The 27833-nt window shown below is 50.4% G+C and overlaps 1 long non-coding RNA gene across 2 annotated transcripts in view; it reads right to left on the reverse strand.

Moving 5' to 3' along the window:
* Nucleotides 1–292: 292 nt before the first annotated feature.
* The window catches only part of LOC119964170, a 34728-nt gene continuing 7187 nt past the window's right edge, over nt 293–27833 (reverse strand). The window contains exons 3-4 of one of the 2 annotated variants that reach the window (XR_005460267.1): nt 624–777; nt 293–515 (exon numbers count right to left, since the gene is read on the reverse strand). This is a non-coding gene — a long non-coding RNA (uncharacterized LOC119964170). Of the gene's footprint in view, nt 778–27833 lie in introns of both variants that reach the window. The other variant, XR_005460266.1, reaches the window with a different exon arrangement.

The following is a 27833-nucleotide window of genomic DNA, read 5'->3' on the forward strand; positions in this document are numbered from 1 at the left end:
TGTTACGGGGATAGGGTGGAGGCTTGGGCTTAAGAAGGGTGCTCTTTCAAAAGTCGGTGTGGACCCGATGGGCCAAATGGCCTCCTTCTGCACTGTAAATTTCGATGAGGATCTCCTGCACCTGAAGACATTTGGACTCGTCCAGCTGCACCTGCCTGTGCTGGAAAGTTGCTGACACCCTCTCCTGTGGACCCTGATCTGCATCTGCATCTCCACCAGTGATGGGATCATACTTTCCAGAAGTGCGATCCTGGCATCAGGCAGCCCTCCTCCGACTGTTCTCTCCCTTGGGTGTCCCTACCTCTTCCTGATATGCTGCAGCATGTGTGATGTGCGCACCAGAAGGTGACCCAGGAGCCTCTTCACTAAAGTGCCCCACCAAGATGATAGTCTCTGTGATGGTGGAGCATGCAGGAAACAGCAGTGATGAAAGGTCGGTGTCTTCCCCAAAGTGGTGCTGGGATCTGGTTTTGGGTGAGAGACCCCTGACGGGCCAGCATTGCCTGAAAGTGATTCTGCAAGAGAAAAGGCAAGTCACATGGTGAGATCTTGGGAAGGAGTGGTGTGTGGAGAGGGGGGTGACACACTTGCTGAGGAGATATCCTTTTGCTTTGAGAGCTCACTTGGTTGTCGCATGCCGACCTCCGCATCTGAGATGACCTTCTTCTGCACCTCCCCGGCTAGCTCCAGCATCCTCTACTCCGTGGAGCTGAGAGCCCTGAGGTCTGTGATGCGCTCTCCGATCTTCTGCTCTTTCCTATTACAGAGTGCTTTTTCCTGGGGGATACATAAAAGACATGGTTAGACACAAGGAGGTGAGTTACACTGTGCATTTGCAGCTGGTGGCATGTGTATGCAAGGCACCTGGCCAAAGAGGACAATACAGGTGTTGGGATTTGGTGTAGGGTGGGATGTGAGGGAGATGCAGGAAGGTTGGGTTTAATTGGCCTCTGTGGGAGTGGGAGTGTGATGTAAGGAGTGAGGAACAGGTGTGATGCCAGGGGCTCAGAGGTGGTTACTCCCCTGAGCTGCCCTCAGAAGGTCATGCATCTGGTTCCAACACTGCCTGCCGATCAGCTTGGAGCGGCTGGCAGCACTGATCATTTTGGCCACCTCCTTCCAGGCCCGGTTCATATTAACGAACTGGAGCCGCACACCCACCCAGGGGAAGAGGGTGTTCGGCTCCTCCTCCACTGTATCAAGCATCCTATCAAGCCGCTATTTTTCAGCTGAACAGATAGGAAAGTTGGAAGACCTTTAATATTTAACCAGTGGTCGAGGAAAACAAATAGTGACAATTGTACGGGCTCTCTGGGACCTCCACCCTCATTCAGCTTGGAATATATCAGGATTGTATAAAAGTGTGCCTCACAATGTCCTTTATTTCTAATATGACTGACCTTACCTTCAAACAAAATGATTATCCTTGCAGACGTTTTGGTGTTCGATTAATTAAACTTAGGTTTTGAAATTTGAGGAAGACTCCATTCAAGGTCGCAAAATGGGTCGGACATTGGGCAATCTGCTTGCTGGTGGTTTGTACTTCAGTCGGTGTAAATGCATTGAATTTTATTGCAAACAAAACCAAGGAGTAATGGGAATGAGAGGATGTTTTACCTGAATGACAGACTTTCAAGTTTAGTGATAAATCCAAATCAAATGAATTCAAAGAAAGGAGAACTTAGCTAAGAATTTCTGGTCAAGGTACATGCCATAATATCCACTCATGTATATCATGAGATGCAGACAGGCAGTGATTGACACACAGAATAACCAATGAACACACACGACACGGAACAACCAATGACCAGACAGGACACCACCACTATAAAGCCCACAGGGCATTAAGGCTCTCGCTTTCTCACAGGACATGGCTAGGGAGATAGTCGCAGTGCACAGGCGAATGAACATCATCACCATGTGATAGAGAGCTAGTCTGGTCAAGCCAGTAGGAGGTTATCAGTTAGGTTAATAGAGTTTCAACCCACAGCAGATTATGTACAGCAATCAAATGGTTCAATAAAACAATGTTGGACATTCTCCTGTGTTGGAAGCCTGTTTCTCATTTTACTGCATCCAGTTGCCGTCGATGTTAGACCAACACAGATAACACATCAGTACAGTCAACAATCTTGATGCAAATTCTGCTCAAAATTGTGTCAACGTTGAAAAGTTTGTTTTTCTCAAGTTTTCATTCAAACTTACTTGCGAACCATCAAACATAAAACCTTCCATGAACCAGCGTAATAAAGCAGTAAAATATAATATTTTAAATCATTGAAATTATTCCTTTGTATTGTTGGTCGTTCTGGGTGAGTGTGCTTCACACTCAATTTGGCTCTGTTTCTTTTCTAAGCTCTGGAGTCGCCAGGTGTCGTTAAGACACCGCCGCAAGCTTCAAGGTGAAGTTCAAAGCAATAAAACCATACACCAATTAGTAAATCCAAACAACTGAGTTTATTATAATACAATTATAATAACTACCCATGCACACGCTAAAAGGATTAAACTTACTCCTACCGCTAAATAAACTAATGCTTATCTCGAAGGAACTGCTGGGTCAGGGAACAAGGCCTCTTGCTCTGCTCTGGTCTGCAGACTTCAGGTTGGTATGAGTAAAAAGGGGTCAGGAGTGCCTATCTCTGGTAGCGATCGTTGTGTGGCACTTACTTGTTGGCAGCTGCTGTTCGAACCCTCTCCTCTCTCTCGTTCAAGGTCTTCTTGGCAAAAACTGGTCCATGGAGGAGTGTTGGTCAAAGAGAGAGAAGGGCTGGAGGGCTGGATCAGAAGACTGAACCATGTGTGGGACCTATCTTTTATAGGTCCCAGGGGATCCACGCCCCTTTGGGCGGACTCCCTTACCTGCTTAGAATCGATTGGGTCTCTTCCCAATCGATATGTTTGAACCCCCCAATCATGGGGCAGTTCCTCGGTCACTGGGGCGGTTCTTGGGACTTATTGTTTTGGGCTTCTCTGGCGCCGAAAGGTCTGGCCTTCCATTCAATGTATCGATCTCTGTTTAACTTGTTTCCATTGTATCTGAGGATCGCCCGGTATCGCCTCATTAGTATGTTAACTGGTTTCTTTTTATAGTGCTGTCTGGTTTCTGCAGCAGTCAAAACTGGTTTCTGCAGCCGTCCCAATATACAAGCGCTCTGCAAGCTGCTTGCTTTTTACAACATGTCCATTTTACCTGCATTCCTTGCAATCTTCCATGTTGTGTTGGGCAGTGGCCACCCCAGGTGGCTGCAGTATTACTAAGAGTGGTTACTTGGTGCAGTTTTATTAATATGGTCGAAAATGCGGTTTTCACAAAAAATTAGCATTTCTCACCAGTGTCGAGGCAACCACCTGTGAGTAACTCAATTTTAAATAATTAACCGGGCTTTGAAAATACAACGCACAGCCATTTGCTGGTTACATAGTGTACAGTATTAACTTTCTAAAATGGAAAAGCTTTAATAATGTGCCAATTAGTTTCCTTGTGCCTAAAACATTTGGCGGGGTTTTCCAGTCAGTCCCGCCGCCAAGATCTTCTGATCCCGCTGAAGGCGATCCCCTGTGGCGGATTCCACGGCAGTGGGACAGGCAAGTCACACAAAATGCCATGGACACTGGCGGGGCTGGAAGACCATGGCGACCATGGCTGTCAGAAATCATGTCCCGGTGACGGGCTGCGTTTTTGGGGGTAGAAAAATTCCATCTGTCAGCTTAATTGCTGACTAGTTTACTCCAGAAGAGTGTGGACAGTTTTGTGGCAAGGTTGGCTTCTAATATGATGGTTTTAAAACTAACGCAACTCCCGCAAATTTCAATTGCGCTGAAGTGAATTTGCATTTAAAATTGTACTGGTTTGCACTATTTTGGTCGATTTGTTAAAATGCTTGGAAATAAGACAAGACAACTCAGTAAAAGCTGCTGTCCCTTGTATTTACAAATTGCCTTTTGAATTTTAAGGACATTCTAACATAATTCATAACCAGTGAAGTATTTCTGAAGCATAGTCACTGTTCTAATGTGGCGCTGCAGGATGCTCGGAGGACTCCCTCCGAAAAGTACAGTGGGCTGCTTTGCATCCATCCGAGAGGGCAGACATCTCACGTACGAGAGCACTTAGCACTGCACTGACATATGAGCCTAGATTATGCACTCAGATCCATAGATTGAGCCTTGAGCACGCAATCATCTGATTCAAAGCCAGGATTACTAAAACTGCGCCAATTGTTACTGGAGATATAATTGTGTATGTTTCTATTTATAGGGCTGGATTCTCCCCAGCCACGTGTTTCTCTGCATGGTGCCGTTCGCTGGCGGTGGGATTCTTTACTCCTGTTGCTTGTCATTGGGATTTCCCATTGAAGCTACCCCACGCTGCGAGGAAACCCACGGGGGGGGGGGGGGGGGGGGGAGTGTATGCTGCTGGCAGAAACAGAGGGCGCGATTCTCCCAAAACGGGAGAAATCGTAAAGCTGGCGTCAAACCCGGGCGGGTTTGACGCCAGCGCGCCCCTTCCCGACCGGGAACCGATTCTGGTCCCCGGTCGGGGCCAGCAGCCCGACGCCGTAGGCTCCGGCATGACGGGCTTAACGAATATCGTTAAGCCCGCTTGCCAGAGTTAGCGCCGGCTGACGCGTCATATGACGTCAGCCGCGCATGCGCGGATTGGAAGACTCCAACCCGCGCATGCGCGGATGACGTCATTGCGTATTTGCGCGAAACCCGCGCATGCGTGGGCCGGGTTGCCCCTCAGCCGCCCCGCGAATGGATACTGCGGGGCGGCGGAAGGAGAAAGAGACGCGGGCATCGGGCCCACTGCCCGCGATCGGTGCCCACCGATCACGGGCCCATGGCACCCTTGGCACGGCCGTGGTACTGCCGTGTCAATCGGTGCCATGGTTATGAAAAGCGAGTTTGTGTCGCCGTTTTTACGAACGGCCAGACCAGGGGCGAAATTCTCCGACCCCACGCAGGGTCGGAGAATTGGCGGGAAGCGGCGTTATTTCCGCTCCCGCAGGTTTTCGAATTCTCCCGCCGGTAAAAAACCGGCGTTGTGCAAATCCCGCCGGCAGCCTGTGAAAACAGCTGGCGCCGGCGGGATTTCATTTTTTTTGCACTGACCTTAAATCTCCGGCCCGGATGGGCCGAAGTCCCGCCGACGTGGCCACGGGTCACGTCGGCGAAAATCACAGTTGATTTAAAATGGCGTCAACCATTGATGATGGTTGACGCCGTTCAGTGTCGGGGGGGTGGGTTGCGGCATCTGGGGGGGGGGGTGGGTGGGTTGCGGCATCGGGGGGGGTGGGTGGGTTGCGGCATCGGGGGGGGGTGGGTGGGTTGCGGCATCGGGGGGAGGGGTGGGTTGCGGCATCGGGGGGGGTGGGTTGCGGCATCGGGGGGGGGGTGGGTTGCGGCATCGGGGGGGGTTGGGTTGCGGCATCGGGGGGGGTGGGTTGCGGCATCGGGGGGGTGGGTTGCGGCATCGGGGGGGGTGGGTTGCGGCATCGGGGGGGGGTGGGTTGCGGCATCGGGGGGTTGCGGCATCGGGGGGGCATCGGGGGAGTGGGTTGCGGCATCGGGGGGGTTTGGGGGCAGCGGCGGGCAGAGAGGGGGGGTGACGGATGCCCGGGGCCAACGCACCGTCGCCCCCCCCCCTCGGTACGCCGCTGCCCCCTACCCCAACCACCCCCCCGCTCACCACCCCTACCTCCCTCCAACGCCCCTACCCCCCTCCCCACCACCCCTACCCCCCTCCAACGCCGCCCCCCATCTCTCGCAATGCCGCAACCCCCCCCCCCCCCTTAACGCCGGGTCTCCCCCCCCCTTAACGCCGGTTCCCCCCCCCCCTCAACGCCGGTACCCCCCCCCTCAACGCCGGTACCCCCCCTCAACGCCGGCACCCACACCCCGTCCCCCTCCCTCTGAAGGCCGGTACCCACACCCCCCCTCTCTCCTCCTCCTCCCCCCTCCTTCCTCCTCCCCCCTCTCTCCTCCTCCTCCCCCCTCCTTCCCCCCCCCTCCTTCCTCCTCCCCCCCCTCCTTCCTCCTCCCCCCCCTCCTTCCTCCTCCCCCCCTCCTTCCTCCTCCCCCCCCTCCTTCCTCCTCCCCCCCTTCCTTCCTCCTCCCCCCCCCTTCCTTCCTCCTCCCCCCCATCCTTCCTCCGTTAGTGGGGGGGGGGTGCGGCATTAGTGGGGGGTGTGCGGCGTTGGAGTGGGGTAGGGGTGGTGAAGGGGGTAGGGGTGGTGAAGGGGGTAGGGGTGGTGAGGGGAGGGGGTTGGGGTAGGGGCAGCTGCGTGCAGAGGGGGGGCGACGGTGCGTTGGCCCCGGGCATCAGTCGCCCCCCTCTCTGCACGCCGTTGCCCCAACCCCAACCCGCCCTCACCACCCCTACCCCCTTCACCACCCCTACCCCCTTCACCACCCCTACCCCCCTCCAACGCCGCACCCCCCCCCCACTAACGGAGGAAGGAAGGGGGGGAGGAGGAAGGAAGGGGGGGGGAGGAAGGAAGGGGGGGGGGGAGGAAGGAAGGGGGGGGAGGAAGGAAGGGGGGGGAGGAAGAAGGGGGGGGAGGAAGAAGGGGGGGAGGAAGGAAGGGGGGGAGGAGGAGAGAGGGGGGGAGGAGGAGAGAGGGGGGGAGGAGGAGAGAGGGGGAGGAGGAGAGAGGGGGGGAGGAGGAGGAGAGAGGGGGGAGGAGGAGGAGAGAGGGGGGGAGGAGGAGAGGGGGGGGAGGAGGAGAGGGGGGGGAGGAGGAGAGAGGGGGGAGGAGGAGAGAGGGGGGGGAGGAGGAGAGAGGGGGGGAGGAGGAGAGAGGGGGGGGAGGAGGAGAGAGGGGGGAGGAGGAGAGAAGGGGAGGAGGAGAGAGGGGGGGAGGAGGAGAGAGGGGGGGAGGAGGAGAGGGGGGAGGAGGAGAGAGGGGGGGAGGAGGAGAGAGGGGGGAGGAGGAGAGAAGGGGGAGGAGGAGAGAGGGGGAGGAGGAGAGAGGGGGGAGGAGGAGAGAGGGGAGGAGGAGAGAGGGGAGGAGGAGAGAGGGGGGGGTGTGGGTACCGGCCTTCAGAGGGAGGGGGACGGGGAGGGGGTGTGGGTACCGGCGTTGGGGGGTGGGGGGGACCCGGCGTTGGGGGGGGGGGACCCGGCGTTGGGGGGGGGGGACCCGGCGTTGGGGGGGGGGGGGACCCGGCGTTGGGGGGGGGGGGGGGACCCGGCGTTGGGGGGGGGGGGACCCGGCGTTGAGGGTGGGGGGACCGGCGTTGAGGGGGGGGGACCCGGCGTTGAGGGGGGGGGAGACCCGGCGTTGAGGGGGGAGGGGGTTGCGGCGTTGCGAGAGATGGGGGGCGGCATTGGAGGGGGGTGGGGGTGGGGGTGGTGGGGAGGGGGGTGGGGGTGGTGGGGAGGGGGGTGGGGGTGGTGGGGAGGGGGGTAGGGGTGGTGGGGAGGAGGTAGGGGTGGTGGGGAGGGAGGTAGGTGTGGTGGGGAGGGAGGTAGGAGTGGTGGGGAGGGAGGTAGGAGTGGTGGGGAGGGAGGTAGGAGTGGTGGGGAGGGAGGTAGGAGTGGTGGGGAGGGAGGTGAGGTGGTGGGGAGGCATGTAGGGGTGGTGAGGTAGGGGTGGTGAGGGGGGGTTGGGGTAGGGGGCAGCGGCGTACAGAGGGGGGGGCGACGGTGAGTTGGCCCCGGGCATCCGTCGCCCCGCCCTGCTATGCCTCGCACGCTTCCCCAAACCCCCCCCCCTCGTCTTTGCCGACACCCCCCCCCCCCAAAAATGTCGGGTCTCACCCCCCCCACCCCCAAAAATGCCCCCCCCCCCCCAAAATGCCGGGTCTCACCCCCCCCCCCCCCCCACAATGCCGGGTCTGCCCCCCCCCCCCCCCCCCAAAATGCCGGGTCTCACACCCCCCCCCCCCCCAAATGCCGGGTCTCACACCCCCCCCCCAAAGTGCCGGGTCTCACCACCCCCCCCCCCCAAAATGCCGGGTCTCACCACCACCCCCCCCCCCCCCCCAAAATGCCGGGTCTCACCACCACCACCCCCCCACCCCCCACCCCCCAAAATGCCGGGGTCTGTCTCTCTCCTCCCTCCTCCCTCCAAAAAACGCCGGGTCTCACCACTTCCGCAGCTGGTGAAACTGACGCGTATCGCGTCAGTCAGCTGCTAGCCCTTCCGGGACCGGAGATTGCCAGCTTAAAAGAAGGCCCGGACGCCGGAGTCGTGCGCACCGATTTTTTTCGCAGGCAACCCGCGTTACGAAGGCCTACGGAGAATCCAGCCCCAGGTGTGTTTGCCGTTCGTAAAAACGGCGTAAAGGGCTGGGACTTCGGCCCATCGAACAGCTGTGAATCGCTGCCGGCCGTAAAAAAACGACGGCAGCGATTCGGGTCGGGAGTTGGGCGGGGGGTGGGGGGAGAATAGCGGGAGGGCGGGAAAAATGTCAGGAAGGCCCTCCCGCTATTCTCCGACCCGTCGTGGGGGTCGGAGAATTTCGCCCAGAGTATTCCAACGGTTGGAGATTTCCAGACATAATTTACTTTTCAATTTAATAGGGTTTGGAACATTGAATGACAAATGTCACAGATTTGTAAACGTACCATAATGAAATATAGGTTTGGCAGTATTACCACAAATCCATTTTGAGTTTTAGCTGGAGAACTCCATTTTTTCCCGTTTCCATAACACTGGTCAATTCCAGCCTCAACTCATTTGCTGCTGAAATCTTTTTCCATGCCTTGGTTTTCTCTAAACTTGATTATTCTAGTGTGCTCCTGGCTGACCTTGCATTTTTAATGTCAATAAACTTGAGGTCATTCCCAAACCCTGTTGCCCGTGTCTGTCCTGTTCATCCATTTTCCCTCTGCTTGCTGAATTGCAAAGTTTTTTTTAAATATAATGGAGTCCTTACAGAGTGTAGGCTGAGCTACATTGCCTCCTGGCTAAGCAATGTGTCAATTTTAAAATTCTCATCCCTGCTTTCAAACCCTTCTATGACCGTGCCCTTTTCTACCTCGGTAATCTCCTCCAGCCCCGCAAACCTATCTGCGCTTATCTAATTTTGAGATCTTTTGAGTATTTGACATTTTAAATGCTCCAGCATTGGTGGCGATGCCTTTGGCTGCTAATGCCTAATCTCTAGAATTCCCTCCCTAAATTTCCCCGACCCCCTACATATCTTTCTTCTTTTAAGACGTTCCTTAAAATCTATCTTTTTGACCCATCTTGTAATCTGCTCTCACATCTCCTTTTATGGCGCGGTGTCAAATTCTGCCTCATAATGTTCCTCGAACATTTTACTGTCAAGGTGCTATATAAATACAGATCGTTGTTGGTATTGTAGATGTGCTGCTGTAAAAATTTCAGTCCGCAAATTAACATGGTGATCTGGGGCGACATTTACTGCACCCTGTAAAGTTGGATTGAAGTCTGTGGTCCTTCAGAGAGGAATTATTGTTGGCTGAGAGCGAGGATACAGTTAGCACCAAGATGTCAGAGAACGCATCCAATAAAGTATGAGAAATTAAAATTTTCTGGGATTGCCCCAGGTCCTTCTGGAAAATAAATGTCATGTCTTCAACACTGACATCTCCCATCAATATGTTCCATGTTCCACATTGATGGAGAGCACTTTGTTCTGTAATAAAAGTGACAGAATGTTGGGCATACCAGCTTAAGTAATGATAAGCCCATGTTTCACTGCACTTACAATTTCTATTCTTGCCTTCATCTGTCAGATTTTAATGTGCAAGTTTGTTGGTTCAAGCCCTACTTGAACATGTAACTGGGGCTGGATTTTAGTTCACTGATGAAAGCATTGCATTTATTTGGCACCTTCCATGATCCTTGATCAAGACATCTCAAAGTGCTTTGCAGCCGACAAAGTAGTTTTGAATCGTAGTTACTGCCGTAATGTTGGAGGCATGGCAGCCCATCCGCCGACAATAAAGGAGGTATTTAAGGGGATTGAAACCCCAATTTACCATAATGCAACATCGGTCGTGCAATTCTAAGCTCGTACCATGGGCAATATGGACAGGAGGACCAACCAAATGTGTTCTTTTTGTTAGGGTGGGATAGAACTACTGCAAACACTGACCGATGAGTTTGGGGTGAGATGAGTTGGTAATCTGCAGTGCTGATAGGGTGTTTTCTGTGTTGGGCATGTCAGAGTATGGATCTCAAAGAACATCAAGTTTAGGTCCATACATCATCCTTTGTGCATGAGTGAGCCCCATTAGCCAACCTGCTGATGTGTGTTGTATACTCAGCAAGGAACACCTCCTCCACTGAGGAGGGGAGGCAGCAAGAATTGAAGAGGCCAGGTGGTCGCAGACATCCCCGTCGGGCACAGGTCCAGGCACAGGCTGATCAAGGCCAGCCGAGAGGCAAAGGAGACCTCCCCGCCCAGCTCCCCCAACCACCCCTCATCCCGCCCCCACTCTGCTGCTAAGGTTTACAGGCACCGATCAAAGTATCTTGTCATAACTAAGGTCCCAGTGCCACAGGAGACTCTGGCTCTCATGGGAAGCCGTGATGCCTAACATGATGATTGGCAATAAGGGTTACCCTCTGAAAAGGTGGCTGATGATGCTGAGGAAAGATACAACCAGCGCATATATTCCTAAGTGTGGTGGAGAGGACCATTGGGCTTCTGAAGATAAGGTTGAGATGCCTCAACTGACCCGGGGGACACTCTGCAATACCCGCTTGAATGAGAGTCACCCATAGTGGTTGTCCACTGCGTTATTCAGAATATCGCTCTTTCTCGCAGGGAACCTCCCCCCACTCTGGACACCAGAAACTTTTATGGGCAAAAGCCTTGGGACACATTGGTACATGTGTGCTCTGAGACTACCAGAAACCCATAAGCTTGTCTAGAACCAGGCACAACAACCCCCACAGTACTTAATTCAGCAAAATGCCCGTTCACTACTCAGCCACGCCAAGTGCACAGAGGATTACTTGGTCCAGATTCTCCAGACAGGGTCATGGCCGCTGACCTGTGCTGCCACCTTGGTCCAACCCTTCTTCATGAGGTAGGCTGGCCTACTCCTTTCACCCCTTGGCATCAGGATGTCCCGCCATTCCGTTACTGCCTTCACCAGGGTTTCATAGTTTCATAGAATTTACAGTGCAGAAGGAGGCCATTCGGCCCATCGAGTCTGCACCGGCTCTTGGAAAGAGCACCCTACCCAAGGTTAACACCTCCACCCTATCCCCATAACCCAGTAACCCCACCCAACACTAAGGGCAATTTTGGACACTAAGGGCAATTTATCATGGCCAATCCACCTAACCTGCACATCTTTGGACTGTGGGAGGAGACCGGAACACCCGGAGGAAACCCACGTACACACGGGGAGGATGTGCAGACTCCACACAGACAGTGACCCAAGCCAGAATCGAACCTGGGACCCTGGAGCTGTGAAGTGATTGTGCTATCCACAATGCTACCGTGCTGCCCACTGTTCTACGGCAGTCATCAAATGAGGTACTTGCTGGCCACCGGATCTTCCCTCCTGTCTCTGTGGCCTCCTGTTGCAGCCATTCTGCAGCCGGAAGTTCATCAGTGGCTTGTGGGTGCTGCTTTCAGAGTTCACGGCGGGCTGCCATTGGACACAATACCTGCTTCATGCTGGCCCCCGCTGGCCTTTTCTCACCCAATGCAGGCATAATTCATGCTGGCTGCCAAAGTAATATCGTGGGTTTATATCGGTGTTGAGTGAACACAGAACATAGAACATAGAACACTACAGCGCAGTACGGGCCCTTCGGCCCTCGATGTTGCGCCGACCTGTGAAACCATCTGAAGCCTATCTGACCTACACTATTCCATTTTCATCCATATGTCTATCCAGCGACCACTTAAATGCCCTTAAAGTTGGCGAGTCTACTACTGTTGCAGGCAGGGCGTTCCACACCCCTACTACTCTCTGAGTAAAGAAACTGCCTCTGACATCTGTCCTATATCTATCACCCCTCAATTTAAAGCTATGTCCCCTCGTGTTGGTCATCACCATCCGAGGAAAAAGACTCTCACTGTCCACCCTATCTAACCCTCTGACTATCTTATATGTCTCTATTAAGTCACCTCTCAGCCTTCTCCTCTCTAACGAAAACAACCTCAATTCCCTGAGCCTTTCCTCGTAAGACCTTCCCTCCATACCAGGCAACATCCTAGTAAATCTCCTCTGAACCCTTTCCAAAGCTTCCACATCCTTCCTATAATGTGGTGACCAGAACTGCACGCAGTACTCCAGGTGCGGCCGCACCAGAGTTATGTACAGCTGCAGCATGACCTTGTGGTTCCGAAACTCAATCCCCCTGCTTATAAAGGCTAGCACACCATATGCCTTCTTAACAGCCCTATTAACCTGGGTGGCAACTTTCAGGGATTTATGTACCTGGATGCCGAGATCTCTCTGTTCATCTACACTACCAAGAATCTTGCCATTAGCCCAGTACTCTGCATTCCTGTTACTCCTTCCAAAGTGAACCACCTCACACTTTTCCGCATTAAACTCCATCTGCCACCTCTCAGCCCAGCTCTGCAGCTTATCTATGTCCCTCTGTATCCTATAACATCCTTCAGCACTATCCACAACTCTACAGACCTTCGTGTCATCTGCAAATTTACTAACCCATCCTTCTACAACCACCACCCTCTGTTTTCTTTCAGCTCGCCAATTACTGATCCAAACCGCTAAATCACCTTCAATTCCATACTTCCTTATTTTCTGCAATAGCCTACCGTGGGGAACCTTATCAAACGCCTTACTGAAATCCATATACACCACATCAACAGCTTTACCCTGATCCACCTGTTTGGTCACCTTCTCAAAAAACTCAATAAGGTTTGTGAGACATGACCTACCCTTCACAAAACCGTGTTGAGTATCGCTAATCAACTTGTTCTTTTCAAGATGATTATAAACCCTATCACTTATAACCTTTTCCAACATTTTACCCACAACCGAAGTAAGGCTCACAGGTCTATAATTACCAGGGTTATCTCTACTCCCCTTCTTGAACAAGGGGACAACATTTGCTACCCTCCAGTCTTCCGGCACTATTCCTGTCGACAAAGATGACATAAAGATCAAGGACAAAGGCTCTGCAATCTCCTCCCTGGCTTCCCAGAGAATCCTAGGATAAATCCCATCTGGCCCAGGGGACTTATCTATTTTGACATTTTCTAAAATTGCTAACACCTCCTCCTTTTGAACCTCAATTCCATCTAGCCTGGTCGACTGAACCTGAGTATTCCCCTCGACAACATTGTCTTTCTCCAGTGTAAACACTGACGAAAAATATCCATTTAATGCTTCCCCTATCTCCTCTGATTCCACACCAGTGAGACCAGTATTCATGATCGTTTTTGATTCTGCCCACCAATTGCAAACGTCAACCGTTAAATTCTACCCCATGGAACAGATTGCCACAAAAAACAATATGATAACAACCCCATAATTCTTCTTGATTAAGGGCTACAGATTAGGTAGGGCACTGGAGATAGCTCCAAAACTCTCCGTCCAAATATTGCCATGAGATTTTTTTAACTCTAACTCAGAGAGCGGACAGAGCCTTGGTTTAATGCTTCATTGAAAGAAAAGGCCCATCCAACATCCAAGCACTTCCTTACAAAGACACTGAAGCATCAGTCTAGATTCTTGTGCTCATGGCTCTGGAGTGGAACTTGAATCCACAACTTATCATTCAGATGCTGGAGCACTACCAAATGAAGTACTGTCTCAGTGCTGGAGTTGCTGTGCATATAACAGGATGTAAAGCCCATTCAGGTTCACGTAGTGGTTCATTCAAAGAGTAAATTCTCTCTGTGTCCTGGCCGACGTTCATGTCGTTTGCTGTGATTTGGTTTTCCTCCAGTTCCTGAGGTAAGAATCCATTCAGCTGTTCGCTTATGCAATGAGTGTCAACAGGCTATTGGACAGTGAAAGTAATCACAGTGGAGCTCCAGCCAATCCACACCAGTTTGTGCAAGAGTCACTGGATAGTTATTTTACTTCTCTAATCCCTGGGGTATTGAGAAATATGTGGCATCCTTACCAATAACCAAATTGAGATTAAGGCCGGAATTCTCTGGCCGTTGGTATTCTCTTCTCCTACCGGCAGCGCACCCAGACCTGCAGGTTTCACAGTGGGTAGGGTGGCTTCAATGGGCTTCAATCCAGCCCTAAATAACTCAGCACAATCTGAGCATCAAAACTGGGAACTTCATAGTTGGGATTTCTTCACATTGTACATGGCCAGGCTTGTAATGACTAAGCCATTGGAGGAGCTCCACGCTTCTCCTCAGCTTTTAGATTGAATATTGTGCTGTCAGGACTTTGGAGGCAGGAATTATCATTTACGCAGTTTATTCATTATTTCCGTTGCTAACTGAACATGTGAACAACGTTGCACACCCAGTCCATCCAGCCTATCCCACACAACAGTGATGCCTTGGACTGGAATCTCCGGTCCCCCATCAATGGGGGAACGTGCACCATTCGCTGGCGGTGGGATTTTATCCTCCCACCGCTTGTCAATGGGATTTCCCATTGAATCCACCCCACGCCTCCATTAAACCCGCTGACAAGGGTGCGCTGCTAGCGGGAAAAGTGAATCCCGACGACTGGAGAATTCCGCCACTTGTTCATCACAATCTCTCACCTCCACATCCCAACTAAAAGCCATGTGAAATCCTGGGAGAGATGAAATGCCATAAAGTAAGGATCTGAATCTGGAAAATGCCTTTCTGTGCCCCTTAGATGATCAAATCTAGTCCAGACGACCGCTCTGGTTCTCCTGTTTAATGTCAAACGGAGATTATTTTTTTGGCTGAGGTTATCACAGCACAAACTAAAAACAAGCGCCAGCTCTTACTTAAAGGTTTGGGAGAACTTCTGAGTAACGTTCTGGCATCCGTATACCATGAATTAATATAAATGGAAGTGTGTCAGCCAAAAGAAGTCAAGCTTCTATTTCATTTTATTGGCTTAAGGTGGGAGTTTGATAGAGATAGCCTCAAATTTCTCCGGAGTAAACTGGAGATTGCATTTCTAGAATGGAATCTGATTAAGATGATTGATCATTTCTAAGTTTCATCCAAATTGAGGCATGGTTGGGTTAGGACAATCATTTATACTTTTGTTACTGGATCATGGGCTTAAGCAGAGCATCCTCCTGAGCCATGTCTTTCCATTCCAACCAAACTATCCACCTAAACAAACTCTTCTACTGATACCCTTGGAACCACCAGTGGTATAGTACCAGTATCATTGCTGCAACATATTGCAACCCTCGAGCCTCGGAAATCAGTATTTAGAAAATTAAAATTTGGATTCTTGGGAGTAACAGGAGATAAGTAAACAGCACTGGGTGTTGAATACTGCAACGGGCAGAATCTCTTATTCATTCTGACCTCCATTATGCTGCAAGTAACATAGTTCAAAATATGTTTTTTTCAAAAGCGAGCACAGTAAATTACATTCTGCCCTTTATACTCTTTCTTAGACTGGATAGTTGTTATTGGCACAATAGTAGTTTTCGGGGCTAGAACATGAGTCAACAACTATATTGAGCAGGATTGACGAGCTTTACTGGTATAACACTGAAATTAGAATTGGTTCAATATGGACCTCTTAACAATGACTATATGATGATCGTGAATGTAAAAAATCCACTATAAAGAACAAAGAGAACAAAGAAAAGTACAGCACAAGAACAGGCCCTTCGGCCCTCCAAGCCTGCGCTGACCATGCTGCCCGTCTAAACTAAAACCTTCTACACTTCCAGGGTCCATATCCCTCTATTCCCATCCTATTGGCATAAGTTATAGTTATCCAATTCTTCCAAAAAGATGGAAAATGTAATTTTTTTGTAAATTACAATACAAATATTTTTCTCGATATAAGAACTCGAGAAATCTTTAAAGAAATGGAAGTATTTGTAAGTATGCAGTTAGAAATGGATTACATTAATAAAAGCCAATGAAGTGAACCTATTTTAGGATTCTCATTTTAATATGAGATCTATGAAAGTGTTTTGTTTTCCTCAGTAACTTTCTGTGGATCTGATAACACATATTAAATATTGTTGGCATAATTGCACAAGGTTGACCAGCAAGCATTCAAGATTAAATGGAGTCAACAATTGTTGCTTATGATGGGATTTGCCCCATTTATATTGATTGTTAAGAGTCACTTTTGGTTCAGACAGCTGAAACTTGACCTACATTGGACAACACCTATTTATGTGTAGAATTGGTTCTCCTTTCAGATGGTTCCTCACCTTATGGTATGGCATCATGTTTTCTTGGTGAGGTTGTGACTTTATGAAATGCAAAAACTTTTCCCACTATCCAACTGTTAGATGCCAGCAATTTACAACATAAAACATTAGGGGCAGCAGGGTAGCATGGTGGTTAGCATAAATGCTTCACAGCTCCAGGGTCCCAGGTTCGATTCCCGGCTGGGTCACTGTCTGTGTGGAGTCTGCACGTCCTCCCCCTGTGTGCGTGGGTTTCCTCCGGGTGCTCCGGTTTCCTCCCACAGTCCAAAGATGTGCGGGTTAGGTGGATTGGCCACGCTAAATTGCCCGTAGTGTCCTAATAAAAAGTAAGGTTAAGGGGGGGTTGTTGGGTTACGGGTATAGGGTGGATACGTAGGTTTGAGTAGGGTGATCATGGCTCGGCACAACATTGAGGGCCGAAGGGCCTGTTCTGTGCTGTACTGTTCTATGTTCTATGTTCTATAAATTTGAAACATAAAACTAGTGCCTCAGGAAACCTAATAGAAACATTAATCTATCCAGATATATAGTTGAAAATAAAAACACATTTATACATGTTTCATTATTCTATTTTTAGGCTTAATTTTGTACTTGCATTTAAAAGACTTGGGGCTGCCTATTACCATGGAGCTGATGGCTCATCACCCCCCTCCAGCCCAGAAGCAAAGTCGGTGGGAAGTCTATTCGCTCCCCTCCAGCCCGTCCTGCAGCGATAGTGCACTGGGGTAGGCTAAATTGCCTGACAGTGAGAGTTTCACCCCTCTCTGGGAAGGAAGTCACGGCCTGGGGAGCTGCCAGCCAATCCAATTTACCGACAACTCCAGTAGTGCCAACAGCACTAAGAGCTCATTAGTAGGCACTGCAACCTGTAGTAGAAGGATCCAGTACCCAAAGGATTAATACGGGACTGAGTACAGTACCGCCCACATGGTAATGCCAGAAGACCCATGACCTAGAGCTAAAGTTGTTAGCACTGTTGCTTCACAGCGCCAGGGTCCCAGGTTTGATTCCCGGCTTGGGTCACAGTCTGGGGCAGCACGGTAGCACAGTGGGTAGCACTGTTGTTTCACAGTTCCACGCTCCCAGGTTCGATTCCCGACTTGTGGAGTCTGTGTGGAGTTTGCACATTCTCCTCGTCTCTGCATGGGTTTCCTCCAGGTGCTCTGGTTTCCTCCCACAAGTCCCGAAAGAAGTGCCGTTGTATCAGCAGGTTTCGACATTCATAATCCTCCATCTGTGTACCCGAACAAGTGCCGGAATATGGTGACTAGGGGCTTTTGACAATAACTTCATTGCAGTGTTAATGTGAGCCAACTTGTGACAATAAAGATTATTATTAAGGGCATTCCAGAGATAGGTAGCAACATGTAAAGACTTACTGTGGAGTCCTTTCCATACCTTTGCCCTCCACTGTAAATTTGTGCATAGCCATGTAATGTGACAAAGAACTTCTTTGTAACTTCAACAAGACTACTTTGTAGTTTCCAAGCAGTTCCGAAAAGCAGCAGCAGAGCAGATTCAAACTAGTTCCGAAAAGGCCCAATGGATTCTTGAGCCATTTAAGTCCAGGGTAATGGGCGGGGAGGGTTTGGATAGCTTCTGGAGGGGGTTGAGGATGGTTGGTTTTATAGAGCAGATGGTTTGGGATAAAAGGGGGTGGGTACTATCTCAGGGGGCTGCTCCTGATGTGCAAAGGGCACCTCCTGAAATTCGAACTCCCCCTTCTTCCCGGCCACTTTAAAAACCTTTGAATAAAAATGGCCTGCCCATGCCAATCGTACGGTGCCACCCACCCTATTTTATATCCCCCCCTCCCCCCACCACCCACACACTGGAAACACACCCGATGGGGGCAGCTATACTTCAGCTGTTGAAGTTCACTTCATATTCTGAAAGCATATATCTTAGCTGTTTGGAATCTTCTGGACATTTTTTGATTTTGTTTTGAGAGAGGTGAATTGCTCAGAGGATTGTCATTGTCTGTTTTTTTATGTTTGGGAAGGAGCCATGGAAATGGCCTAGAAATTAGATTGTGCCTGATTTGAGATGCAAGTCAGGTACAGTGTATACTGTATGTACCTAAACAGGCTAACAGCTGGGTCAATACAGATCTAGGGAGAGGGATAATCACAGGTTAAAGAGGTGTGAATTGTCTCAAGCCAGAACAGTTGGTAGGATTTTGCAAGTCCAGGCCAGATAGTGGGGGGTGGATGTAATGCGACATGAATCCAAGATCCCTGTTGAGGCCGCACTCATGCGTGCGGAACTTAGATGAACATCTTGCCAAGGTCATCCCCACACCCCCACTATTGGCCTTCAAACAACCGCGCAACCTCAAACCTCATTGTTTGCAGCAAATTACCCAGCCTTCAGAACAGCGACCACGACACACACAAACCTGCCAGGGCAATCTCTGCAAGACATGCCAGATCATCGACTTGGATACCACCATTACATGTGGTAACACCACCCACCAGGAACGCGGCACATACTCGTGCGACTCGACCAATGTAGTCTACCTCTTACGCTGCAGGAAAGGATGTCCCGAAGCGTGGTACATTGGCGAGACCATGCAGACACTGCGACAACGAATGAACGGGCATCGTGCGACAATCACCAGGCAGGAATGTTCCCTTCCAGTCGGGGAACACTTCAGCAGTCAAGGGCATTCAGCCTCTGATCTCCGGGTAAGCGTTCTCCAAGGCGGTCTTCAGGATACGCGACAACGCAGAATTGCCGAGCAAAAACTTACAGCTAAGTTCACGCATGAGTGCGGCCTTAACAGGGATCTTGGATTCATGTCGCATTACATCCACCCCCCACTATCTGGCCTGGACTTGCAAAATCCTACCAACTGTTCTGGCTTGAGACAATTCACACCTCTTTAACCTGTGATTATCCCTCTCCCTAGATCTGTAATGATTTGATTACATGCAAATGCTCGCATTCCAAGCATTGTCCAGCATCTCTGACTTTGTCTATATAAATGTTTCTGGAACAATGCTCTTCATTCATCTGAGGAAGGAGCTGCGCTCCGAAAGCTCGTGTTTGAAACAAACCTGTTGGACTTTAACGTGGTGTTGTAAGACTTCTTACTGTGCTCACCCCAGTCCAACGCCGGCATCTCCACATCATGAAGTAGGATAGTTATGGAAGTGGAAGTGTGACAGAAAGAGAGTATGCAAGTTGGAAGATCAGGGGGAGCAATGAGAATGAGGAACAGCATAGAGGATTCTAAGGACTCACATTCCTCCATATAAACCCCTGTGCAAAATGTGGCCTGCATGCGCGACAGCTTCTTTCTCAGTCATTGTTATAATTATCTTTATTAGTGTCACAACTGCACTTACATTAATACTGCAATGAAGTTACAGTGAAAATCCCCTAGCCGCCACATTCCGGCGCCTCTTCGGGTACACTGAGGGAGAATTCAGAATGTCCAATTCACCTAACAAGCACGTCTTTTGGAACTTGTGGGAGGAAGCTGGAGCGCCTGGAGGAAACCCATGCAGAAATGGGAAGAGCGTGCAGACTCCGCATAGAGAGTGACCCAAGCTGGGAATTGAACCCAGGTCCCTGGCACTGTGAAGCAACAGTGCAAACCACTGTGCTACCTTGCCATCCTTTACCACCTCCTACCTGATAGAGGAGAAATGATTTTGATTTGGTTTGATTTGATTTATTGTCACATGTACTGAAGTACAGTGAAAAGTATTTTTCTGCAGCCAAGGGAACGTACACAGTATGTACAGAGTAGACAAAAAAGAATAATCGACAGAGTACATTGACAAATGGTATATTGACAAACAGTGATTGGTTACAGTGCGGAACAAGGGGCCAAAAAAACCCAAATACATGAGCAAGAGCAGCATAGGGCGTCGGTTGTGAATAGTGTTCTTACAGGGAACAGATCTGTCCGTGGGAGAGTCACTGAGGAGTCTAGTAGCTGTGGGGAAGAAACTGTGAGGAAGAAGCTGTTCCTATGTATGGATGTGCGGGTCTTCAGACTTCTGTACCTTCTGCCCGATGGAAGGGTCTGGAAGAAGGCAAAGCCTGGATGGTGGGGTCTCTGATAATGCTGTCTGCTTTCCTGAGGTGTAGACTGAATCAATGTGCGGGTGGCAAGCTTGTGTGATGCGTTGGGCTGAGTTCACCACACTCTGGAGTTTCTTGCAATCATGGGCCGAGCAGTTGCCATACCAAGCTGTGATGTAGCTGGATTGTGCCCAATTTGAGATGCAAGCCAGGTATACTGTATGTACCTAAACTCTCTCGCGCACATCTGTAGAAGTTTGTGAGAGTTGATGCAGACATGCCGAATTTCTTTAGCTTCCGTAGGAAGTAGAGGCGTTGTTGGTTTTTCTTGACTGTTACATTAAGGTGAGTGAACCAGGACAGACTGTTGGTAATGGTGATCCCTAGGAACTTAAAGCTATCGACCAGCTCCACTTTGCCATTGCCATTGATGCAGATGGGGGGGGTGGGGTTGGGTCGTGCTACACTTCCTGAAGCCGATGATCAGTTCCTTGGTCTTTGATGATGAGGAGGAATAGAGGAGCGATAAGGCAGAGACTACAAAGACAATGGGCGGAATTCTCCGCAGCCCGATGCCGAATTCAGGATCGGCGATCGGGCGGAGAATGGCTTCCGATGCCGGAATCGGGGCAGGCGCCAGTTTGATGCCAGTTCACAATGCTCCACCCCCTCCAAATCAGCATCATCGGGATGCGTGCCACACGCAGTCGCAACACCGTTGGAGCGCCATCAGCCAGCCCACCCGCGATGCTCCGCCCCTGATGGGCCAAGTTCCCAACGGCACGGGTCATGTGGTGTGATCCCAATGGTTGGGAACCTGGCGTGCCAGCTGCGGACAGTGTCCAGCGCTGCCACACTCGGCCGGAATCCGGGGTCCGTGCCAGTGGCTGGGGGGCTTCTGTGAGGGCTGGAGGGAGCGGTGGGGAATGGGCAGGGGGCAGGCTGCGGAGTTGGGTTGGGCGGGTACGCGGTCCAGCACGGCTGGCGACATGTTATCCAGTGCAAACAGTGCAGCTGATCAGCCCTGCGCATGCGTGACCCGGAACCCAGTGATTCTCCATCAGTTTTCCCCGTGATAAGTGGGTGATTCACACAACGCTGGTACTAGCCCCTCACCGATACTGGAATCGCTGAGGGGTTAGTGTAGATTTTCCCATTGTGATACACCCACGGACCTTCCATTGGCGCCGACACTTAGCAGGAATGGAGAATTCCTGCCCCTATTCCCTGGCTTGCTGTTAAGCAACACCACAGCGGAAGTACACATATTTTATAGGCTAGCAGATGTAATAATTGGACCCAAATTAGAATAGATTAAAGTTATTGTAAGTGAGTAATCTAACTGATGGGTTCAGTGAGATTATAAATTGCCAAGAGCAGAGTTCAATAGATTATAATTACATTTGCTTCCTAATACATTTTCTGCCCTGAAATTACTCACGCGTATATCTTCCTTTTTATAAAGTAAGTGTACTATTACGTTGGGTGATTTGGTTTGTTTTTCCTGTGGTTTTCATTAGAAACTCTGCCACTGCATTTCAAGCTTCCATAGATACACAGTAAAAGATGAATGGTAATGGTGTCCATAATTTTATGTTGCTCAGGAAGTACGACCCAAAAGTGTGTGAAATAGATGTCGGACACGCGTCCCAACATCATCGCGCACTCGCGTGACATTCCGTTTAGCAGGTGTGTGCGAGAATCATCAACGCACCCACCAACAATCAAGCAGCCAATTTAGCCTATTAATGGGCCAAGTGAATGCCATTGTATGTGGCCTGTCTGCTTTATGGTTGGCAAGAAGGCATTAGACATGTGCCCCTTACATTTTTGGTGCAACCTCGATACAGGTTTTAAAAGGTGCCTGGAGACTGGGTTTGTGCTCGAGTGTGCTCAACACACTTTGCAGCATTTCTCCAGTGCAATTCATCTTTTTACAGGTCTGCAGCTACCCGACACAGCTCCGCAGCAGGTGTCGCCCCCCTGAGGGAGCATATGAGAAGTGCCTACCTCACCCTGCCTTTTCTCCACATCCGCCATCTTTCTGCTGTCCCTGCCAGTGCTGATACTTCCCCAGCGCACGTTTTATGCTGCATGTCTGTTTGACCAGCCAGTGTGAAATTGCGTTCCTGGCCGCTTACAGCTCATGTGTATTTCGTACCGCCAAGTGTGCGGCCCAATGATGAAAAGGTTCGGACTGGTGTTACATAAGGCCTTAAGCAAGAGCACGACAAATTTGTTAGATCATGGGAGAGGCCAAAAACGTGGGGCGGAATTCTCCGACCCCCCGCCGGGTTGGAGAATCAGCGCCGCGCGAATCGCACCACACCGCCTCGACGCCGGGACGCAATTCTCCGCAGAGCTTGACGCAGCGGCGGTCGGGATATGTGCCGATTCTCCGGCCCGGATGGACCGAGTGGCAGTCAATAAAAAGGCGAATCCCGCCGGCGCCGTTCTTACATCCTCTGAGCCAGCGTAACCACGGCGTTGAAGGGTCCGGGGTGGCCTGTGGGGGGGAGGTCTCCGTAGTGGCCTGTCCCGCGATCGGGGCCCACCGATCGGCGGGCTGGCCTTTCTATCTGGGGGCCCGCTTTCCTCCACGCCAGCTCCTGTAACCCTGCGCCACTTGGCGTCGGGGCCGGCGCGGCAAAGAAGGTCAACTGCGCATGCGCGGACCCCGTGGCACCGAGTTGACACAGGGATCGGCAGCTGGAGTGGTGTGGCCGGGCTAGCCCCATGTGGGCTGGAGAATGGGGTCCTGGAACAGGCACTGGAGTAAAATACTCCCGTTTTAACGCCGGCGTCGACACTTAGCCACCCGATGGGAGAATCGCGCCCGAGCACCGCGCTGGGTGCTATCGATTTCCGATCTAACCGGCCCGCTCTCGGAGAAATCACGAACCTGGTATAGCATGGCGAAAAACCAATAATCACCACTTAAGACCAATCTTCATCTAATTTATGAGAGCAACCCCCTATCTAATAGCCTCCAGTGATCTAAAAGCCTCCCCAGCAGTGTGGCTGAAGTCTGCTAATTGGAAATTGGCAATTGTAGTTAGCACTGTGAGCACTTCACAGCTCTCAAGTGGTATTCCCGTGGAGAGGTGCCATATAGCATGTGAGAGTTATTGCTTCGCATTCCAATTAGACCATGATGCCTGAATGCTGCCTGAACACTGCAGAAGGCAACAACACGGATGCAGCGGCCAACATCTGAACACCCAGGCACCGGTGAGGGGATCAGCGCCCAGATAACATTATGTGCAGGTGTCTGTGGTAGAGGGTGTGGGTTTCTGCTGTGGCCGAGAGTGTGTGGGCAGGGCCTGAGGGATGGCAGGGGGTGTGGAGGGGAAGGTAATGGGGGAATGGTGGGTGCTGGGGGGTGTCAGTCTCACACCCTCTCCTAATCCTTATAGGCATTACACGGAATGATACCTTGGACACGACGGATGCTGCCCTGGTGGTGATGCTGGCAGGCCAAGCGGCCAGAAGCCAGAGAAGGCAGCAACAGCATCGACAGAGGGTGGAGGCGGTAGCCCATGTGTGGGCCCTGCCCCACACTCTGAAGACCCGACTGCCCATCAGGCCAGGGAGGGACCCAAAGGGAGAGGTGGGCGACGGCCCAAGGTGCACAGGCGTCGCTCATCTTTCAAACAGATGACTGATAGAGTGTGCCACAGGAGGCTTCACCTTACCAAGGGGATGGTGAAGCATCTGTTTTGTGGCCTTGTAGACTTGGCACCACATGGAGTAGCAGGACACCCGTTCACTCCTGGTGGCCGTTAAGGTCACCGCAGCCCTGAACGTTTACGCCTCAGGATCATTCCAGGGCTCAAGCGGGGCCTTGTGCGGCATTTCACAAGCTAAAGCCTACAAGTGTATCCGTGAGGTCACAGATGCTCTGTTTGCCTGGGCAGTGAACTGTATAAACTTTGATATGGACCAGGCCCAATAGGAGCCTGGGCAGTCGGATTCTCCACCATCTCTGGGATGCCTCAGGTCCAGGGGGGAGTGAATGACACGGATGTCGCACATTAAGCCATCAGGGAATGCCCGACATCAACTGGAAACGGTTCCATTCCTTGAACGTCCAGCTTGTGTGCGGCCACCAGATGAACATCATGCACATGTGTGCAGGCTTCCCAGGGAGTGTGCATGACAGCAACATCCTGGGGCAGATAGACATCCACAGCCTCTTCGAAGACCACCTCAGGATGGTCGGTTGGCTCTTTGGGATAAGGGGTGCCCGCTGAGGACCTGGCTTGTCATAATATCCACTCATGTATATCATGAGATGCAGACAGGCAGTGATTGACACACAGGATAACCAATGAACGTACACGACACAGTACAACCAATCACCAGATAGGACCTCCACCTGATGTGCACTAGCTACTGTGTGGTGCTCACCAGAATGTATCCCAGAAGCCTGTCCACTACCGTTGCCCACTAAGTTGTGAGTCTCTGCATTAGTTGAGGGTGGAGATGACAGTTGTGACTACCCGCTTGGGCCGCACCATCAGATGAGGATCCTGCGAGAAAATAGACATGTGGTCAATGGGACGGATGGGTCATTCTGTGTGGTATAACAACTCACATGTGACAGGTCATCTGGGTTGGGGCTAATGTAAACTGACCCCTGTGCCTTAAGCCAACCGCAGCATTGGTGACAGATCAGTCTTCGGCCACCCGTGTGACCTTCAGGAGCTGTGCCTCATATGGGGTGAGGACTCTGATGTTCGACACCCATTGCCCATCAGGCTCCCCTCCCATCTGTCGTGGGCCAGCTTCTCCTGTGGTGACACAGAGGGGCATTGTGAACTGCACGTGTTGTTCATTGTGGGGGTGAGGTGGGAGTTTTGTTGGGGGAAGATAGTGTGTATGGGGGGGAATGGAGAGTATGGGGTTATGGGGAGTGTAGAAGTCAATATTTTTCCCGCTTCTGACTGGTAGAAAGATTCAACAACACTCGTTATGGAAAAATAACAAGACTTTATTTACGAACAGACTGCATGTAGTAATGGCTGAAACTGAGGTCAGAGAGCAGTTAGTATTACTGCTGATTCCTTCCTAAGTTTGCGCTTTCACAGAGAATTTGCTCAGTATTTATACATTATCAGAATCAGGATTACGTGACTACAGCGTCGTCAGGAATTCGATCAGAAGTATAAACATAAGCAATATCATAAAACAGGCATCACCTTGCTCACCTTCCAGGACTGTTTGTCTCATCACTCATACCATTATCTTGTCCTTTGATGGAACATTAAAAGGTCGAAGGAGACTTATTCCTTCCTGACCTTATCTTGTCTTATTTAGACTGCCTTGGGTTATGACAAGTTAGTCTTATCAGAAGTTGTGGAGGTCAGGCATTTCGGAACAGCTTGACCTTCTCTGATCTTATTCAGGCTTTAAGTCATGCAAAGTCAGCTTTTCTTACATTGTACCAAGTAGTTGACCAGTTGTCCCATCATGCCATTACTTATTTCATACAACATCACAGGGGTATGGGGAGTATGTTTTATTGTGGTGGCGGCCTCGCTGGCCTCGGGAAGCTCACGGCAGTTCCCGCTCAATACCATACATGGAAACGTTTGCACTAAATCGTGCCCAGTATTTCTTTTGAAATGTAATTTGATACAATAAACCTACATTCTAAATGTTCCTATGCATCTCGTGCCAGTGGACAAAGAAAAAGAGGGATTTTATTGGAGCAAGTACCAGCAGGAAGGGTCTTTGTTGAATCTTGACCTTTTCATTGTGGTTATCACTTTAAATAGTTAAAAGCGTCAGAGAGATGATGACACTCTTAGTAGATAAATGGACGTTTGGTGAGAAAGTGCTACTAAACGCCAGTGTCACTGAAAAAAAGAAATGCTGCAAGAAACTGCACAGGTGAGATGACTCAAGAAATGGACCAAATAAGAAATGACTGAGTGACTGGAGGGGATCTCAAGAATCGTAACAACGGATAATGCCAAATGAAGACAGGTTGCCTTAAATTCCATCTTTGGAGCCACAGTGCTGAAGACTTATCAAAAAACTGGCTACATAAACATAGCTGTTATTAATCATTGCCAAATTTGTCAGTTAGAAATTACACCTACTTTTCAATATATTTATTAAGAAAAGCTGTAAATTATCAAATTTTACTTCCAGCCTCGGTTATTTGGTTTGAATGTAATCATACTGGCTCAAAGAGAGTGAATGTGTCAGTGTCTATAACCCTTTAAGTGGTTAATTTGTCTCCAGCAAAGTTTTACAGCTTGACTACAAGTGACCATGTGACCATTCACATTGACCTTCCCCATGGCTGTCCAACACGACCACCATCTGTTCATCTGAGTCTCTCAAAAAACACTAAACCATGAAAATCCCTGTCAAAGCTGTAGTTCCATCAGTTTCCACACATTGCGAAGGGCAATAAGGACAGAAAATGCTGAAAGTTAGTACTCGGTAGGTCAGGTAGCACCAGCGGAGAGAGAAACAAAAAGTTACTGGCAGAATCTTAGCCGCTGAGGGAGAGGTGAGCTCGGATATGGATGACGGAGTTCAGGGCCCCCAAAAGTGGTGTTGGGTCAGGGGCCCTAACATGGCCCATTTCTGGGTTTAACGCAGGTGGTTTTTCAGGTGGTGGGAAGTTACCTGTCGGGTAGATAATTACAGTTTACAAAGAGGCAGGTAAGATTGCATTTAACCCTGCTACAGCCGGTGTATGGCTTTCCTGAGCTCCCTGCAGGGTCAGTGAGATGAGAGTAGTGTGAAGAGTGATTGTTCAATTAAATTGACACGCTGGGAGACCTTTAAGAGTGCAATTACAACCTTGTAGCCAGCGGCAGTGAAAAACTTGTGCTTACAGGATTTGTTCTGTGAGCCTGAATTCACTACTTTGAGGTTCAGTTTCAAACTTTCCGAAGTGCTTTCAACTGCTTTGGAGTATACTCACCTTCATCCCAGTTTTGTTGCTGTCAGCCTTCACTGCAACATAGAAGCAACAAGTCATCTGCCCTCTGAGGAGGAGCAACTGATCCTCCAACCCAGTAACAGCAACGAGAGCAAGCAACATCCATAGCAACATGCTGCTCCAGATGGGCTTGACAGAGAGCTGCAGTTCAAAGGAGGTGATACCCACAGTACAGGGTCCAGAGAGGGTGATCTCCTTCAACATGAAAGGGTAGCAGTGCGTCAGGAGTCTCAGGTTTTCACAGTGGATTGTTGCTGATATCTACAGTGTCTTTCAGACTTTCTTCCAAGAATCCATCAGTGTTGCCACATCCCTGAGTGTATTTGCCTCTGGCCCCTTCCAGGGATCTGCTGGTGATATCACAAGGATCTCACAAAGTGTTGTCCACCAGGTCACGCCCAAGTTGTTAGATACCTTGTTTGCCAAGAATGGCACTTGCATTCACTTTGGCACTGTACGTTTGGACACATTTGCTGAAGTGACTGAATTCCCACAGGAACAGGGAGTCATTGATTGTGCACATGGAAATCAAGGCACCTTCTGATCAGTTCTGGAGTTTT

Source organism: Scyliorhinus canicula, chromosome 4 (assembly GCF_902713615.1).
Source record: "Scyliorhinus canicula chromosome 4, sScyCan1.1, whole genome shotgun sequence".
Taxonomy (NCBI): Eukaryota; Metazoa; Chordata; class Chondrichthyes; order Carcharhiniformes; family Scyliorhinidae; genus Scyliorhinus; species Scyliorhinus canicula.